The 16,474-nt window shown below is 35.0% G+C and overlaps 1 protein-coding gene across 1 annotated transcript in view; it reads left to right on the plus strand.

The window, feature by feature from the left end:
- NCOA1 (nuclear receptor coactivator 1) overlaps positions 1–16,474 on the plus strand; it is a 214,645-nt gene that overhangs the window by 44,957 nt on the left and 153,214 nt on the right. The window lies entirely within an intron of this gene.

A 16,474-nucleotide genomic window follows, 5' to 3' on the forward strand; every position in this document is an offset into this window, starting at 1 on the left:
GATCCACATTTTAAAGTGAGGCAATCTTTATAAGGAAAATGAGTCTATTATAAGCAATTAAGGTATACAGTGAGTGTACATTAAGACTCAGTAAGCCATGTTAGAGGAACTGGAATAAATAAATGTCAGTTTAACAATTATTTAATTTGTGTCACAACTCTCTGAGATGAGCAGCTGAATTCAGCACTCTGACAGAGTTTGCTCACATGATACAAGAGATCTTAGTGATTGTCCTTTAGTTTGACTTGGAAACCTTTCTCTCCTGTTCTCCTATGCTTATTGTTAAGGGTTTTTTATTCACCTAGAAGTGTCACATTTACTCCCCATAGACTGTGCCTGTAGAACCTTTGGGATTTGATGGGTTAGTTTCACTTGGACCAGAAAAGCAAGATATGTAATTAAAGAATCAAGTGACACTTCCAAATTATGGGGTAGATCCCCACTCTAAAGGCTGCATAAAATAATTGAAAACAAAGGAAACATCATATTAATAGAAAACAAACACAGTGCTCCCTATTTTTCTAAAACAAATGTAAATTCCAAACAGGATATAGTTGGTGTTCATTTAAAAACCAAACTTTTAAAAAAGTTGTATTTTTCCAAATAGGCAAAAGTTATGGAAAGATAATTATTTTAGAGATTAGGTCCAAGTTAGTTGGTTCTCTGTATACATTATAGAGGTTTATAAATTAATCTTACTAGAATACAGAAAAGATGAAAATCTGAGAAAAATGTATCACTTATTACTAGGATTATTAATTCCATTTTCTGTTTTGGAAGAATATGCAAAGCAGTAAATTCTAAAATAATAAGAATCCATGATATTGGAAAATTCTAAGACTGCTTCAGTTAAAATAAATGGATTACCTTCTTGAAGGGGGTGGTGTAATTGAGCAAGTTTTGCCAGAAAAGTTACCTTGAATCATATCACAAATGAAAAAGAGTTAGGTTGCTTTGATAAGAAGTTTTAACACTTCCTTGGCAACTAGTAGATGTAGCTGCATTTTTCTAAAATGTCATGGTGTTATTTTGAATCAAATGGTAATGATGATTAGATATATTATTTGTCTTATTACCAGAACCATTTCCCCTAATTTTAAAGATATCTTTCCTTCTTACGTTCATTTAACAACATTAGTTGAATGTCCAAGCTTTGCAAAGAATCATTTTAGATATGTGGAAGAATATATTATTCTATAACTTCATTGTGAAGTTGAAGACATCTTTCATTCAGAATGTTTGCTGTGGGGCCAGTGAGGCTAAATACACTAATCTGAAAACCATTTAAAAGCAATCATAAAATGCGCACATAGAATCATAATTTAGAATTCCTTTCTAAGTAATACAGTTAAGTTCTATATTCAGATCTCAACAAAAGTTAAAATTAGGGAGTAGGAAGTTCTGATTAATTGAATTTGCTGACTAATTGGTTTTGGTTGTTACCTACTTATGATTCTGCTTATAAAAGTGCCAGATTAGGTTGCTTAAATTCTTACATTAGGGATTTCTAATTCATCAGTTTCTTATATCTCTCACACTCATTTGCAAGCTTTCACACAGTGATATCCCTATTAATATTTGTCATTTTCCCTTTAGAAAAGGAAGAAAAGTGAAAATTTTACCCACTTGTATTCAGAAGTCTTATATGATACATTTTGACAATATTTTCTTCTAATTTGCTGAGGGGCCTTTAGATTTTGAGATTGTGGAATTTTATTTTTTGGGGAGGGATTAAAGCAAAACAAAATCAGCACATGAATTAAGGCCCTAAAACATTTGTAAGATTATATCTTGGAATGCAGTTTACATTAAGTTAAAATGGTACCTTTTAAAAATATTTTATTTGGACTCAAGAACACATTTGGAAACATTTGAACAAGGTGTATGAAGGTAATCGGTAATCCCTTGCTATATAGTTTTCTCTATTGCATTTATGATATGATGGAAAGAACAGAAGCTTTGGCCTTTCTACTTTCATGCTATCCTGGGGAATTGAGTTAATATTTCTGTCTTAGTTTCCTTTTCTACAATAATTACTTTTTAGACTTGTGATGAAAAATGAAATAAGTGTATAAAATGATATAAAATAATGCTGTGAAATTAATAAATGTTGCTAAAGACAGAGAAGACCACACCACTGAAGTATCATTCACGGTTACCCTTCTCATAGCAAAAACAGGTCAACTCACTACTACTCAGAAGCTTGTAAAACCAGTTTCAAAGTTAATGACAAATATTATGCTTGGAGAGAAAGTAAAATGAGCTTTTGGCAAAAATCCCTTATCAAAAGCATACCATCTGGAAAAGCAATTACTGTCATGTGTGCGTGCTAGCGTAAGTTTTGGGTTTCGGTTGGATGAAAGCACTGATGTGAGAGAACATACCAGCACTTCATACAGATGTGTTACTGTTACCACTGAGAAGTCAACACTACTGCAGAAGAATATTTTGTTATCGTTTTGTTTTGGTTTGGGTGGTAGTTGGTTTTTGTTGTTTTTTTTAAAGCCATTGTTGCCTGGAAAAGTTGATTGGTTCCTCTGATCAAAGCCCAGCAACTTTAGCTGCAGGAAAGGTGTACTTGGTCTGTGAGTAACAGAAATCGTACCAGGATATCAATTCATATCCCGCTTTTGTTAGAGAGAAGAATCGGCATTCCGTAATGTGATTTCTGATTGTGATTTAATGTCAAAGGGAATAGTGATAATTGTGAATATAAGCAATTTTTGGCCACTAAAGCCATGTCTTTTCAGTTTTGTGAAGAAATGGTCAGCAAGTGTAGGATCTTGCTTTCCCACAGTTATATATGCTAGCTGTGTAGTGTGACAGGGCTTTACATGTTTTTAAATTAGTTTTTTAGTAAAATAAGATAAATGAATATTTATTGATAATGTCATCTGTACTATTTCAAGGAGGCATAACTTAGCAAATATATTTACTATTTTCAAAAGTCAGAGTATCATGAATTTTAATATTAAGGATGAGGTATGAGGATTTTGTTAAAAAATCTGAGTTATGGTACAAAATAATTCAATCTCTAAGAGTTTGACCATTTCCCCACACTTGATGATTTTATTAATTTGTCAAAGAAAAACTGAATTTTTATTGTATGTATTTAGAAACCATATCCAAATTTCAAAATAGAATATGAAGAAATACTTTCCAGAGCCAAAACGCCAACAGAAAATAGATTAGGAATCTTTTTGGTCCAATCTCTCAATTTGAAGCATTTAACATTCAGTTTTGACTGGGATACACTTTTTTTTTTTTTTTTTTTTTGGATATTCAATGAAATGCTAAAAGTAGATGTCAGTGAGAAGTTTTGCTATAATTTTTGGGTCCATGTTCAGTTATAAAATCTAGAATGTTTAACACAACTGATTTATAATTAAGAATTAGGAATTTTTAATTTAGTAGAAATAAAGAATAATGAAGAAACTAGTTGAATAGGAAAGTGGCTTATGGTCAAAGCTGATTTCAGATCTGGGGCCTTGAGCGTCTTGCAAGGAAGTTATCAAACACTAATAGGGTGTGGCACAAACAGGAAGGTACTTAACCGAGTGGGCCCTGGCTGGCCAAAGATGAGGCAGTTTGAGCGTCAGCATATATACTGCAATATAACCAATCACATCAAATATGTTTAAATCCGTAAGTTCATAATGATACTTAAGAAAATGAATTACTTTTCTTTGGGGCATGCTAAGGAACCAGCTGTACCTGAAGGTAACCAAATAACTGAGGAAAGGAAGTTTCTTTTCTCAGAAGTATTCTAGTTAAAAATGAAGAAAGTAATAAATAGAACATCACCACTTTGTAATGAATTACTGGACCTAAGCAAAGATCATCAGTGGTCCTAATATCACATAAAAACAACCAGACATTCGATTTCTTTTAATGAAAGTTCACAACACTACTTATGAAGTATCCTTGCCAAGAAATTGAACTTGAACCTGAATCTGATCAAGCCTCTAGGTCTAACTACCAGTTTACAGGAAACACAGAAGACAGGGAAAGAGATGAAACGATACCATGAGGATGCAGTCAGAAAAATCTAGGCTTTGGGGAAGTCCTTAGGACGCAAAACTTGTTTTTTTCCAACAAATAAACTGTAGAGAACAACAAAAACAAGAGAAATGAAAAAGGAAACCAGAGATTAATTGCAATATTTGGACTTTATTTGGGTCTAGATTTTTAATATATAAATATTTATGATAACCAGGGAAACTTGAATACTGGATATTTCACATTAAGAAATTATTGTTAATTTTTAGGTGTGGTAGCAATATGTAGTTACATTTTAAAAGTCATTATCTTTTAAGAGACGGATATTGAAACGATGGATGCAAGGATATGTCTGGGATCTTCATTATTTTACAGAATAGAGGGAAGGCAGTGGGTAGGAATGAAACAAGATTGGCTATTGTTTAAGGTAGGCACTTGTTGTGTTGGGGGTGGTGGTGGTGGTGGTATAATTCTTGATATTCTCTTAGTCATTATGAAAATTTCCATAAGAATGGTCCAGAAATGTACATTTTCTCTGTGTTGGCTCATGAGAATGCAATTGGATTATGTGTATTTAGCAACTTAATTCAGGTAATTTCTTGAGTCTTTTGGGTTTTCTGTATAGGAAATCATACTGCCTACAAAGGACAGATATAGTGCTCACTATTTACCAGACTCTATTATAGGCACTTACATATATTAACCCATTATATTCTTGGACGAAATCCAGTGAAGAAGACATTAACTTGCCAAGGTTGCCTAGCTGGTTATGTGGTAGAGCTGGGATTTGAGTCCAGGCATTACAGCCCTAGTCTGTCTTCTCTAGTTGTTGCACTTGTCCTTGAAACTTTTTTTTTTTTAATTCTAAACATTAGGTTCTTTTGAAAACATCTAAATAATTAAAAATGATTAAAGTACATGGTTAAGAAATCAAATTGTTTTGAAAGACTAACATTTAAAAAGCATATCCTGTGCCTCATCTCTTTTCTCTCCATTTCTGGTCCCTGTTTCCCAGAGCAAAACACTTTTCAGCTATTTAACGCTGTTTCTTCTGTTAGCAAGCAGAAGAAATATGTGTTATTTCTAAACAACATATATTAACATTTACACAGTATCTGATTTTTGTTATTAGAGAGTAGGATTTTGTCAGTTAGGATGCTTCAGCTTCTGGTAAGCCCAGTCCCAGCTGGTTTAAGAAATAAGACATTCCTTGATTCCCACGTTTGGAAGCCAGTTTATGATGAACCTGAGTCAGCTTCATTCAGTGGCTCTGCCTCCATTTTTCTGTGCTTCACTCACTTCCCTTCTCTCTTGTGTGATGGCCCCAACCATAGACTGCTTCTCCTGTGGGGGCCAACGAACTGTAACCTCTCCTTAAAACTTTTTATTTTAAATCTCTCCACTCTAATCATAACACTGTTTATTTCATTTGTCTTAGTGTACTGGCTAGAAGTTAAACTTTTAAATACTGGTTTTCATTTGTAATTTTGATTTTGGAAGTTGTCTTAATACTTGGGGAATCCAGAGTCCAGTGAGTTTATACCTTTTCAAATAGAAGGTACTCAACTAAGAGACAAAGAATAATTTAGTGTGTAGCCAGAAACCAAAGAATAAAATGTATCGTAACAGCTTCTAGTGGGTTTTTTTTTAAATTATGTTTACCTCCTGATCTGCAAGCAGCCTATTCATGGCTCATTTTACTTTCAATTACTTATTGATTTTATTGGTCCTATTTACTTAATTTCTTGGTGACTCTTAGATAAAGTTACTCCTTCCTTTCCCCAATGCCCATACCTGTTATATAGTTACTTCCCACTTGACTTTACATAGGTTACATGAGATAAAATTAAGCAAGGCATTTAGTTCACTGTTTAGCACATAATATGTATCTAGTAAATGTGTCTTTTGGTCCAAGAGACAGCTACTTTATAATTTTGTTTAAAAAATTGGTTTTTTCTTTGACTAATTTTTAAACTAGGGAGGGGGTGGATATGGCTTAGTTACTCTAAGAAGTCCTAGGCCTGGGCAGGTGGGAAAAACTGTTGATAATGTGTTATAGTGGTTTAATGAGTAATTTCCGTGTTCTCTGTAAGGAACTTTTTTTTTTTTTTAATAAGAGCCTCTGAGTTTAAGAAAGATTATCGGTTGCCGAAAGAATACTTGCCTACTAAGAGGTGGGGTGTGAACACCTTAGGGAAAATATGACTTGTCTCAATTCTATGGGTTTTTTAATTTCTCTTTGACCAACCACAAAGTACCTTATGACATAGCAAGATAGCTAAGCTTCATGAAAGGAGGCATATGGGGTCTAATAAGAAGGAAAATTTTTGCTTTCACACTCAAGAGAAAAGATGGGTTACAATTACAGACAACTTTTTCCTGAAGGTCATGGAAGGTAGCCATCTGAAGACCTGGTCTAGCTAGTTAAAACTTGTGCTCGTTTTCTGTGCTTCACCACCTCTTCCTTCCAAGCAGCCTTTTAACATATCTATAATGATGTTTTTGAAAATGATATTAATCTAGTTGGAAACTGAAGATTGTAGAGGCCCAAGAGTTTCTTCCATTTTCCAAATGATAGTTATAATTACTGAGTATGGCAGAGCTATTGGAATTGAATAACCAATTATTTGTGTTAAAGAAAGGGTTGGTTCTGTTTGTGTGCCCTTTATTTTCTGAAGGTACAATGAAAATTTATACTTGTATCTCATTGCATCATATCTGATTGCAGAAATTAAAGCACAATTTACAAGCAAAATGAAAAAGGGTTTACTTTTATGGGCTATAGTTTATTGGTAAGAGATAAAAGATATTTTTTGAATAATAAAATAAATGCGTACAACAGAAACTCTCCTTTCTGATCATGAAAGCTTTGAGTGGAGAGATGAAATACACGAGTCCCCCTTTATCCACAATTTCACCTCCTGCGGTTTTAGTTATACCCTCAGTCAACTGCAGTCCAAAAATATTAAATGGAAAATTCCAGACATAAACAATTCATAAGTTTTAAATTGCGTGCTGTTCTGAGTAGTGTGATGAAATCTCATGCTGTCCTGCTCTGTCCCTCCTGGGACACAAATCATTCCTTTGTCCAGTACATCCACCTCACTTCATCTTATCACATAGGCATTACATCATCTCACATCGTCACAAGAAGGGTGAGTGCAGTACAATAAGGTATTTTGAGAGAGAGAAAGACCACATTCACATAACTTTTATTACAGTATATTGTCATAATTATTCTATTTTATTAATCTTTTACTGTGCCTAATTTATAAATTAAACTTTATCGTATTTAGAGGGGAAAAAACAATATATAGAGGCATACCTTGTTTTATTGTGCTTCATAGATAATGTGGTGTTTTTTAAATTGGAAGTTTGTGGCAACCTTGCATTGAGCAAGTATATTGCCTCCATTTCCCAGTAGGATTTGTTCACTTTGTGTGTCTGTGTCACTCTTTGGTAATTCTAACAATATTCAGACTTTATCATTATTATATTTGTTATGGTGATCTGTTATCAGTGATCTTTGATGTTACTCTTGTAATTGTTTTGGAGTACCACGAACTGCACCCGTATGAGGTCTGACAGTTACATTCGCGAACTCATCCTAGAAAAAGCACTACATACCTCACTGCTGAATATCACTACAGTTACCTTCGAAGTACTCCCCTTGGGAAGCTATGCACCGACACCAGCACCTAGTCCACGCTTCAAAGCAATTTTGGACTCTTTTTCTGGAATGGCCATCAGAGCTGTTGTCGTGTTATCCTTGACGTCCTGAATGTCATCAAAATGTCTTCCTTTCAATATTTCTGTTATCTTTGGGTAAAGAAAGAAGTCATTGGGGGCCAGATCAGGTGAGTAGGGAGGTTGTTCCAGTACAGTTATTTGTTTACTGGCTAAAAACTCCCTCACAGACAGTGCTGTGTGAGCTTGTGCATTGTTGTGATGCAAGAGCCATGAATTTTTGGTGAAAAGTTTGGTCTTACTTTTTCACACAGCCTTTTCAGCACTTCCAAATAGTAAACGTGGTTAACTGTTTATCCAGTTGGTACAAATACATAATGAACAATCCCTCTGATATCAAAAAAGGTTAGCAACAGCTTTTTGACTCTTGATTTGGACTGACAGAACTTTTTTGGTCATGGAGAATTGGGTGACTTCCATTGTGCACTTTGACGCTTTGTTTCAGGGTCGTATTGGTACACCCATGTTTCATCACCAGTGATAACATGGTCCAAAACATGGTCTCGCCTCTCCAAAAGGTCTTGGTAAACTTTGACTCTCCTTTTCTTTTATTCATCGGTGAGCTCCTTCCATTCCATTTTTGCACACATCTTTCTCATGCCAAGATTTTCCGTTAAGATTTTCCTAACTATTTCTCTATTCATGTTTACTTGGTCTGCTGTGCTTCTTATAGCCAAAGATTTTGACACACAATTCGACGAAGTTTGCAATATTTTTGTCAGTTCTGCTTGCTACTGGCCGCCCTGATCTCTCTTCATCAGTGACACGTTCTCTCCCCTCAGTAGAACATTTCATCCATTTGTACACGGCTGTTTTCTTCATGGCATTATCCCCATAAACTTGGAATGTCATGTCCCTGATTTCACTTCCACTCTTGCCAAGCATAACAAGAAATTCAGTGTTTGTTCGTTGCTCTAATTTTATAATAGCTCATACATTCTTGCGAGGGCACACAAAAACATGCAACCACAATAATGAACGCAACTCAACAAGACACCACCACACGTCGACACAAACACAGCTGTGAGACACTGATACACCAAGGTTATGAAACCTCACCGAGCTGTTTGTACAGTGCTGCCAACATAAGCGCACGATTGGCAAGTTCACAAACTTAACTGTCAGATCTTGTATGACGTCAAAAGTAATCGATAAATACTGTGTGTGTTTTGACTACTCCACCAACTGGTGTTCTCTTGTCTCTGTCCCTCTCCTTGGGCCTCCCTATTCCCTGAGACATAACAGTATTGAAATTAGGCTAACATATCCCTACAGTGACCTCTAAGTGGTCAAGTGAAAGGAAGACTCACACATCTCTCACTTTAAATCACAGGGTAGAAATGATTAAGTTTAGTGAGGACGGCATTTCAAGAGCTGAGATAGAGCGATGTTGGTCCTCTTGTACCAAACAGATAATCAAGTTGTAAACACACAAAGGAAAAGTGTGTGAAGGAAATGAAATGTGCTATTTCAGTGAACACATGAATGATAAGAAAGTGAAACAGCTTTATTGCTGATATGGAGAAAGTTTTAGTGGCCTGGAAAGAAGATCAAACCAGCCACAACATTCCCTTAAGCCAAAGCCTAATCCAGAGCAAGGCCCTAACTTCTATTCTGTGAAGGCTGAGAGAGGTGAGGACGCTGCAGAAGAAACATTTGAAGCTAGTTGAGGTTGGTGCATGAGGTTTAAGGAAAGAAGTCAACTCTGTAACATCAAAACACAAGGTGAAGCAGCAAGTGCTGATGTGGAAGCTGCAGCAAGTCATCCAGATGATCTAGGGAAGGTCGTTAATGAAGGCATCTGCGCTAAACAGCAGGTTTTCAGTGTAGATGAAACAGCCTTCTATTGGAAGAAGATGCCGTCTAGGACTTTGATAACTAGAGAGAAGTCAGTGCCTGGCGTCAAAGGACAGACTGACTTGGCTCATGTCAAGGGCTCATGCAGCTGGTGACTCAAAGTTGAAGCCAGTGCCCACTTACTGTTCTGAAAATCCGAGGGTCTTTAAGGGTGATGCTAAGCGTTCTCTGCTCGTGCTCTGTAAATGGAACAGCAAAGCCTGATGACAGCACATCTGTTTACAGCATAGTTCACTGAATATTTTAAGCCCACTGTTGAGACTTACTGCTCAGAAAAAAGTTTCCTTTCAAAATATTACTGCGCATTGGCAGTGTACCTGGTCACCCAAGAGCTCTGATGGAGATGTACATCGAGACGAGTGTTGTTTTCATGCCTGCTAACAACATCCATTCTGCAGCCCATGATCAAGGAGTAATGTCAACTTTCATGTCTTATTATTTAAGAAATACATTTTGTAAGGCTGTATCTCCCATAGATGGTGATTGCTCTGATGGATCTGGGCAAAGTAAATTGAAATCGCTTTGGAAAGGATTCACCCACCATTCTAGATGCCATTAAGAACATTCATGACTCATGGGTAGTGGTCAAAATACCAACATTCACAGGAGTTTGGCAGAAATTGATTCCAATCCTCATGGATGACTTTGAGGGGTTCAGGACTTGAGTGGAGGAAGTAACTGCAGATGTGGTGGCAACAGTAAGAGAACTAGAACTAGAAGTAGAGCCTGAAGATGTGACTGAATTGCTGTAATCTTCATGATACAAACTTTAACAGAGGAGAAGTTGCTTGTTATCGAGGAGCAAAGAAAGTAGGTTTCTTGATGTGGAATCTACTCCTGGCAAAAATGCTGTGAAGATTGTGGAAATGACAACAAAGGATTCAGAATATTACCTACTCATAAACTTAGTTGATAGAGCAGTGGTAGTGTTGGAGAGGATTGACTGCAATTTTGAAAGAAGTTCTGCTTTTGAACAGCATCACATGTTACAGAGAAATTGTTTGTGAAAGGAAGTCAGTCAATGCAACAAACTTATTGTTGTCTTATTTTAAGAAATTGCCATAGCCACCCAAACCTTCAGCAACCATCACCCTGTGCAGTCAGTAGCCATCAACATCGAGGCAAGATCCTCCACCAGCAAAAAGATTATGGCTCACTGAAGGCTAAGATGATGGTTGACATTTTTTTTGTCAATAAAGTGTTTTTTAATTAATGTTATATATACATTGGTTTTTAGACATAATGATATTGCATGCTTAACAGACTACAGTATAATGTAAACATCACTTTTATATGCACTGGGAAACAAAAAGTTCACATGACTCGCTTTATTGTGATATTCACTTCCTTGTGATGGCCTGGAACGGAGCCTGCAGTGTCTCTGAGGTCTGCTTGTCTAGGATTCAGTACTAGCCAGGGTTTCAGCATCCAGTGGGGGTCTTGGAACATACCCCCCGCAGGTAATGGGGGACTACTGTACTTTCCAAGATTCATCTGGATGCTATGGAAGTGAAAAGGTGATATGTAAAATTAAGCATAGTTGAAAGGTGTTCAGTTTAACATCTGTTATCAGTTGGTAAAGGCATTGAGACATTTATTGTTCTGAAGATGATCTTAAGAGAAGAGGCATAACTAATGTGGTCAGTTACAGAGTATGGGATCACTAAATTTAAGAGAAAAAAAGTTGATATGAAGAAAGCAAAAATATAGTAATAATAACAGTTAATATTTAATGTGTACTATGTGTCTGTCATGCACTGTGATAGCTACTTTATATAGTTTTTCAGATATAGTCCCAATAACCCTGTAAGGTGTAAACTATTATATCTATTTTATGTATAAGGAAAGCGAGTCTTAATAAGGCTTACGTTGAAGTTAACTCACAGAAGAGCCAATATTCATCCATCTCTTTCTCTTGGGGTAAAACCAAAGTTTGATTTCAGAAACGAATTTTTAATCAGAATGAAAAAAATAAAGTGAATTATTCTTCTAGTTTAAACAAACTGCAAAAGCATAGATTTGAGAAAACCAGGGATTTAGGCATTTTGCTAGTTCAGTATAAGTTTATGATATAATAGGGCTTCTGAAAAGTTACTGTAACCACAGATACATATATTAGTTGGAATATAGTGTTTCATACACGAAAGGTCATAGTTCTAACATACTACTTACTAGTCAACCCACATTTTACTATTTTTGAGAAGGAGAGATGCCTTATTGTTTTGAAAATAGCGTTTGATATGAAATGATCTTTAACTTCCTCAATTAAAAATGAACATGGAAATGTTTGACATAGAAATGAATTTAAATAGCTATTAAAATTTTCAAGAATTTTTGGACATCCTTGAAATTAGAAATTCTTTACGTTATTAAGAAACACTGTTTGCCTATTACAGGTCTAGCAACGTAAACATAAAATTAGGTTAGGTACAAAATTGAGAATCTCTGTCCTTACTCTCAATATTATATGGGTGCATTTAATGCTGATAAAAATTTAAAGCCTTAAGAAGTATAGTATAAAGCCTACATTGCTTATAATGGGGTTTATTTAGTCACTTACAAAGCTTTCATTTAAATTTGCGGTTAAGTATACTTTTCCAGTTGACCTTGAGACACTTAAAAAAAAATTTTTTAGGTTAAACAGTAAAGAAAAATCGCAGTTAATTCCAGAAGAGCTGAAACTGTATACGTCCATTCTCTCACTACAACAGAAGTTTAAAATGCACTACTTCAACAAGTTGGAAAATTCAAACAGAAAAAGTTCTTAAATAATTATTCACACAGGAGATCAAATATACAATAACTGGCTATTTAGCAAACTGAAATGAGACTCAGGCTAAAACTGATATTGTGCTCAGAAGTAAATTGATTAAAAAAAAAGAAATAAATGTACTCAACCTTAGGATTCAGTAAAATAAACAAGCAAATAAAACCAACAAAATGAATGCCTAGAAGAAGGGGAGGACATAAATAAGATGAATGCAGAAGCAGATGAATTGAAAAAGAGAAACTTGAAAAATCTGAGCGCTATTTCTTAGGGTTAAAAACAAATATCTGACTAATCTTATCAAGGAAAAGATGGAAAACCAAAGTAAGGAAGGATAAAGGAGATATAAAAATAGAAAAGAGGTTTTTCTTTTTTAAATTGTGAGAAAGCTCTATTTATTAATTCTAAGCCAATTTATTGGAAATCTCTCTGAAATGAATTGTGAAACACCCGACCTGCTTTTCCAAGAAGAAAATCAGGGTAAACCAAAAACTATGGAAGAAAGTTCAAAGAATTTTCTCCAGAAATTGGTTCTGGGGCCAGATCGTTTTGCCAGTGAGTTTTTTCTAGCTTTCAAGAAACATAACTCCTTGGTGAGTAACTGTTCTAGAGATTATAAAAAAATGGAAATGTGCCCAATTAATGTTATGAAATCAGTATAAATATCTTAACAATGGTTACTTAATGAAAGTGAGATTCTTTTGGGGGCATTGCTTTTTTAGTTTCTTTTATTGTAAACACAGAAGATTTTTTTTTTTTGAAATTAAGACAATTGAGGAAAAATACAGCAAGAAATAAAAAACTGAGACAAAGATGTCTTTCATATCTATTAATATATTTCCTGTTACTGCTGCTCTTCATTCCTTTGTGTAGACCCAAATTTTGGTCTGATATTCTTATGCTTAAGGAGCATTTCTTTAAGTGCATGTCTTTTTGTAACGGATTTTCCCCAACCTTTGTCTAAAAACATTTCCACATTCATTTTGAAATATATTTTAAGTAGATATAGAATTTTAGGATGACAGTTTCTTCCTTCCAGTACTTAGCAATGTAACTCCGTTGACTTCTTATTTGTATAGTTTATGGTGAGAAGTCTTTGTTTTTCTGTACATACTGGATCTTTTCCCACCTCCGGTAGGTTTTAACATTTTTTTCTTGATCACTGGTTTTCAACAATTTGATTATGATAGTTACATTTCTAAGTGTTTTCTTTGTTCATCTTTTTTTGGATATTGTTGAGCCTCTTGGATCTGTCGAGTTTATGATTTGAAAGAATTTTGCCCATTATTTCTCCAACTATTTTTTCTATCACCTCTCTAGTTTTTGGACTCCAATTACAGGTATATTACATTGTTTGATATATTGCTACAAATCATTGGTGTTCTCTCTTTTTTGTGTTTTTTCCCCTTTGTGCTTCATTTTGGATATTTTCTATTGCTATGTTTTCATATTAACTGTTCAATCTGTTGTTAATCCCAGCCAGTGTATTTTTCATTTGAGATACTGTCTTTTTCATTTCTAGAAATTCCATTTGGCCCTTAAAAGAAATCTTGCATTTTTCTCCTCAACACTTCCATGTCTTTCTCTACCTTCCTGAACATATTGAGTGTATTTACAGTCATTTTAAACATCTTTGTCTGCCACGTTCCGTGTTTCTGTCAGTTTTATGTCTGTTTCTATTGATGTGTTATTTTCCTGGTTATAGGTCATATTTTGCTTTTAATGTATATGCTTAGTAAATTTCATTGTATGTCAGACATTCTGAATTTCATGTTGTTGAGTGCTGGATTTTGTTGTAGTCCTTTAAATTATGTTGGACTAAGTTGTAGCATGCAGTTACATTTTTTGAAATCACTTTGATGATTTTTTTTTTTAGACTTGCTTTGTTTTGAGGAAGCTTTGTTAGGGTGGGTACAGAGCAGCCTTTTTTCTAGAGCTCATTTAGAGTTGAAACCTGAGGAGTTTATTTAATGTCTCATGTGTTATGAGGTCTGCGTTCTATTTGATAGGAATACAGAGAAATCCTAACCTTGTTTGAGTTTCAGGAATCTTTTGGCCTTTTTGTTTTTCAGTGGTCCTTTCCCCAACTTTAGAGTTTCCTCTCACATATGACAGGTCAGTCAGTATCTGCCGAAGGCTTGAAGGGATGCCTCTGTAGAGCTCTAGAGCTCTATCACTGTATACAATTCCCTTCTCTCTGGTATGCTTTTCTACAAATTCTGGCTGCCTTGGCTCTCTGAATGTGAGTCTGTTTCCTCAACTCTCTGAGACTGCCAGGCTCTGTTGACGTCTTCCCTCTCTACATTGCATACTGGAAACTTCTTCAAGGGTACAATGTGGGGCAATTGTAGAGCTCACCTCATTTTTCCTCTTTTCTCAGGGATCCCACCCTGCTTTAATTGTTGTCCAATATCTGAAAACTGGTGTTTATTTTATCCAGTTTTCTGGTTGTATAAGCCAGGAGGATTAATCCGAGCCCTAATATTCCATCATGGCTTTGTGGAAATACTTTATCTTTTCCTTCTTTTCTATGGGTTAAAATGTGGGACTAAGTAAAAGCCAAGAAATCAGTTGTCTTCTTCACGGTGTGTCAGGTGTTAGGCTTACCTGTAACTGAGGTAGAGGAGTCCCTCATTGCCTGTGGTTAAAACCCTTTGATAATAATAAACCAGCAGTTTTGCCTGGTATATCCCTTCTCACTTCCACTCTCTTTGGACCTTATTGCAATGGTAGGCTGGTTGATCTGAATGTTGGTCACCTTCAACTCTTAATACTCTTACTTTTAATTGAATTAAGACCCATTTTTATTTACTTTTTCTCAACTATTTCTATTTGCTATTACTCACCTTTAATTTTATCCGGGCTTTTGGTTATGTTATTTGCTAGTTAGTTATCTAACTGGTAGTTATTTTTCACCTGGGTTGTATTTTACTTCATTTAGTAGCCTTTAGGTTTTAGAAGAGTTTGATCTTTATACATTATATCTTTAGTTTTGTTCCTGCTTCTCTGTTCTTACTCTCCTCTACTCAGAAATGAATGAGTGAATAACCGAATAGATGTAGATAAACATATTTACACATACATACATGTATACAGTGCATTTTCTCAATTCTAAGACTATTGTGATATATAATTTGATTTAATATATTTTCAAGAAGAAACATTACATTTATTTTTAAAATCTTTCTTAGAAATTAACTGACAGAAGCATACCTTTATATAATTTCTATACCACCTTCTTTGGAATCATAATATTGAGTCTAACCCTTTTTCACATTCTGACATGTTGATTTTTCTCACCTGTGCTTACTTTTTTGGGTCTCTTTACACATTATGATTGTTGATAAAGTTTTGAGTCCCATGGGAAATATTTGAATTTAACTTCTTTTTTGGTTAAACTCATTTTTCAATTTTTCTATAGATAAGTTATAAATTAAAGAACTTCTTTTTGAGTCAGCTGAAAACTCTTGACAGATTGATATCCAGCACTTGGGTGATAGTACTTTGTAAAATATTAATTGGTCACATCAATGTCTCCCAGGTCTGAAAATTCTGTGATCTATTTTGAGAGACTGGGCAATTTCTACTGCCTGTAATTGCCCTTGCTTGTCTTGCAACAGACAACTTCTGCATCATAATGGCTTTTAATTTCAGTGCTTTATCATAGTTTAATTTTTCTGAAAATATTTTCAAGCAACAGTTAGGCTTTCAGATTTGACTTAAAATTCAACTGCAGGTGAGTTTACCTATGCTCTTTAATTCAGCTGTGGTCATAGTTGGATAGAGATAAGATACCTTCTGTGGGAGGGTTTTTCCTATAGGTTTACACATGGGCAAGCAGTGACTTACATCACAACTTATTCTTTTGCTTGGCTACTGGTTGGTTCTTTGGACATTAGTTCTGATACTCCTAGGTTCAGAAACCTGAAAATATTAATAAAAAGAGCTATCTCTAGAATTGAGAAAATATGACTTAGGAATTTAATATATAATAACAAGCATAAAGTCTGTCAAGTGGTAGAATTATTTAGTAAGTTTTGGGATGACCAAATAGCAGTTAGAAAACTTGGTGTTGAGACAACAGTTTAGTGGTTACCAGAAGGT

Source organism: Rhinolophus sinicus, linkage group LG05, assembly GCF_036562045.2.
Source record: "Rhinolophus sinicus isolate RSC01 linkage group LG05, ASM3656204v1, whole genome shotgun sequence".
In the NCBI taxonomy this organism is placed as follows: Eukaryota; Metazoa; Chordata; class Mammalia; order Chiroptera; family Rhinolophidae; genus Rhinolophus; species Rhinolophus sinicus.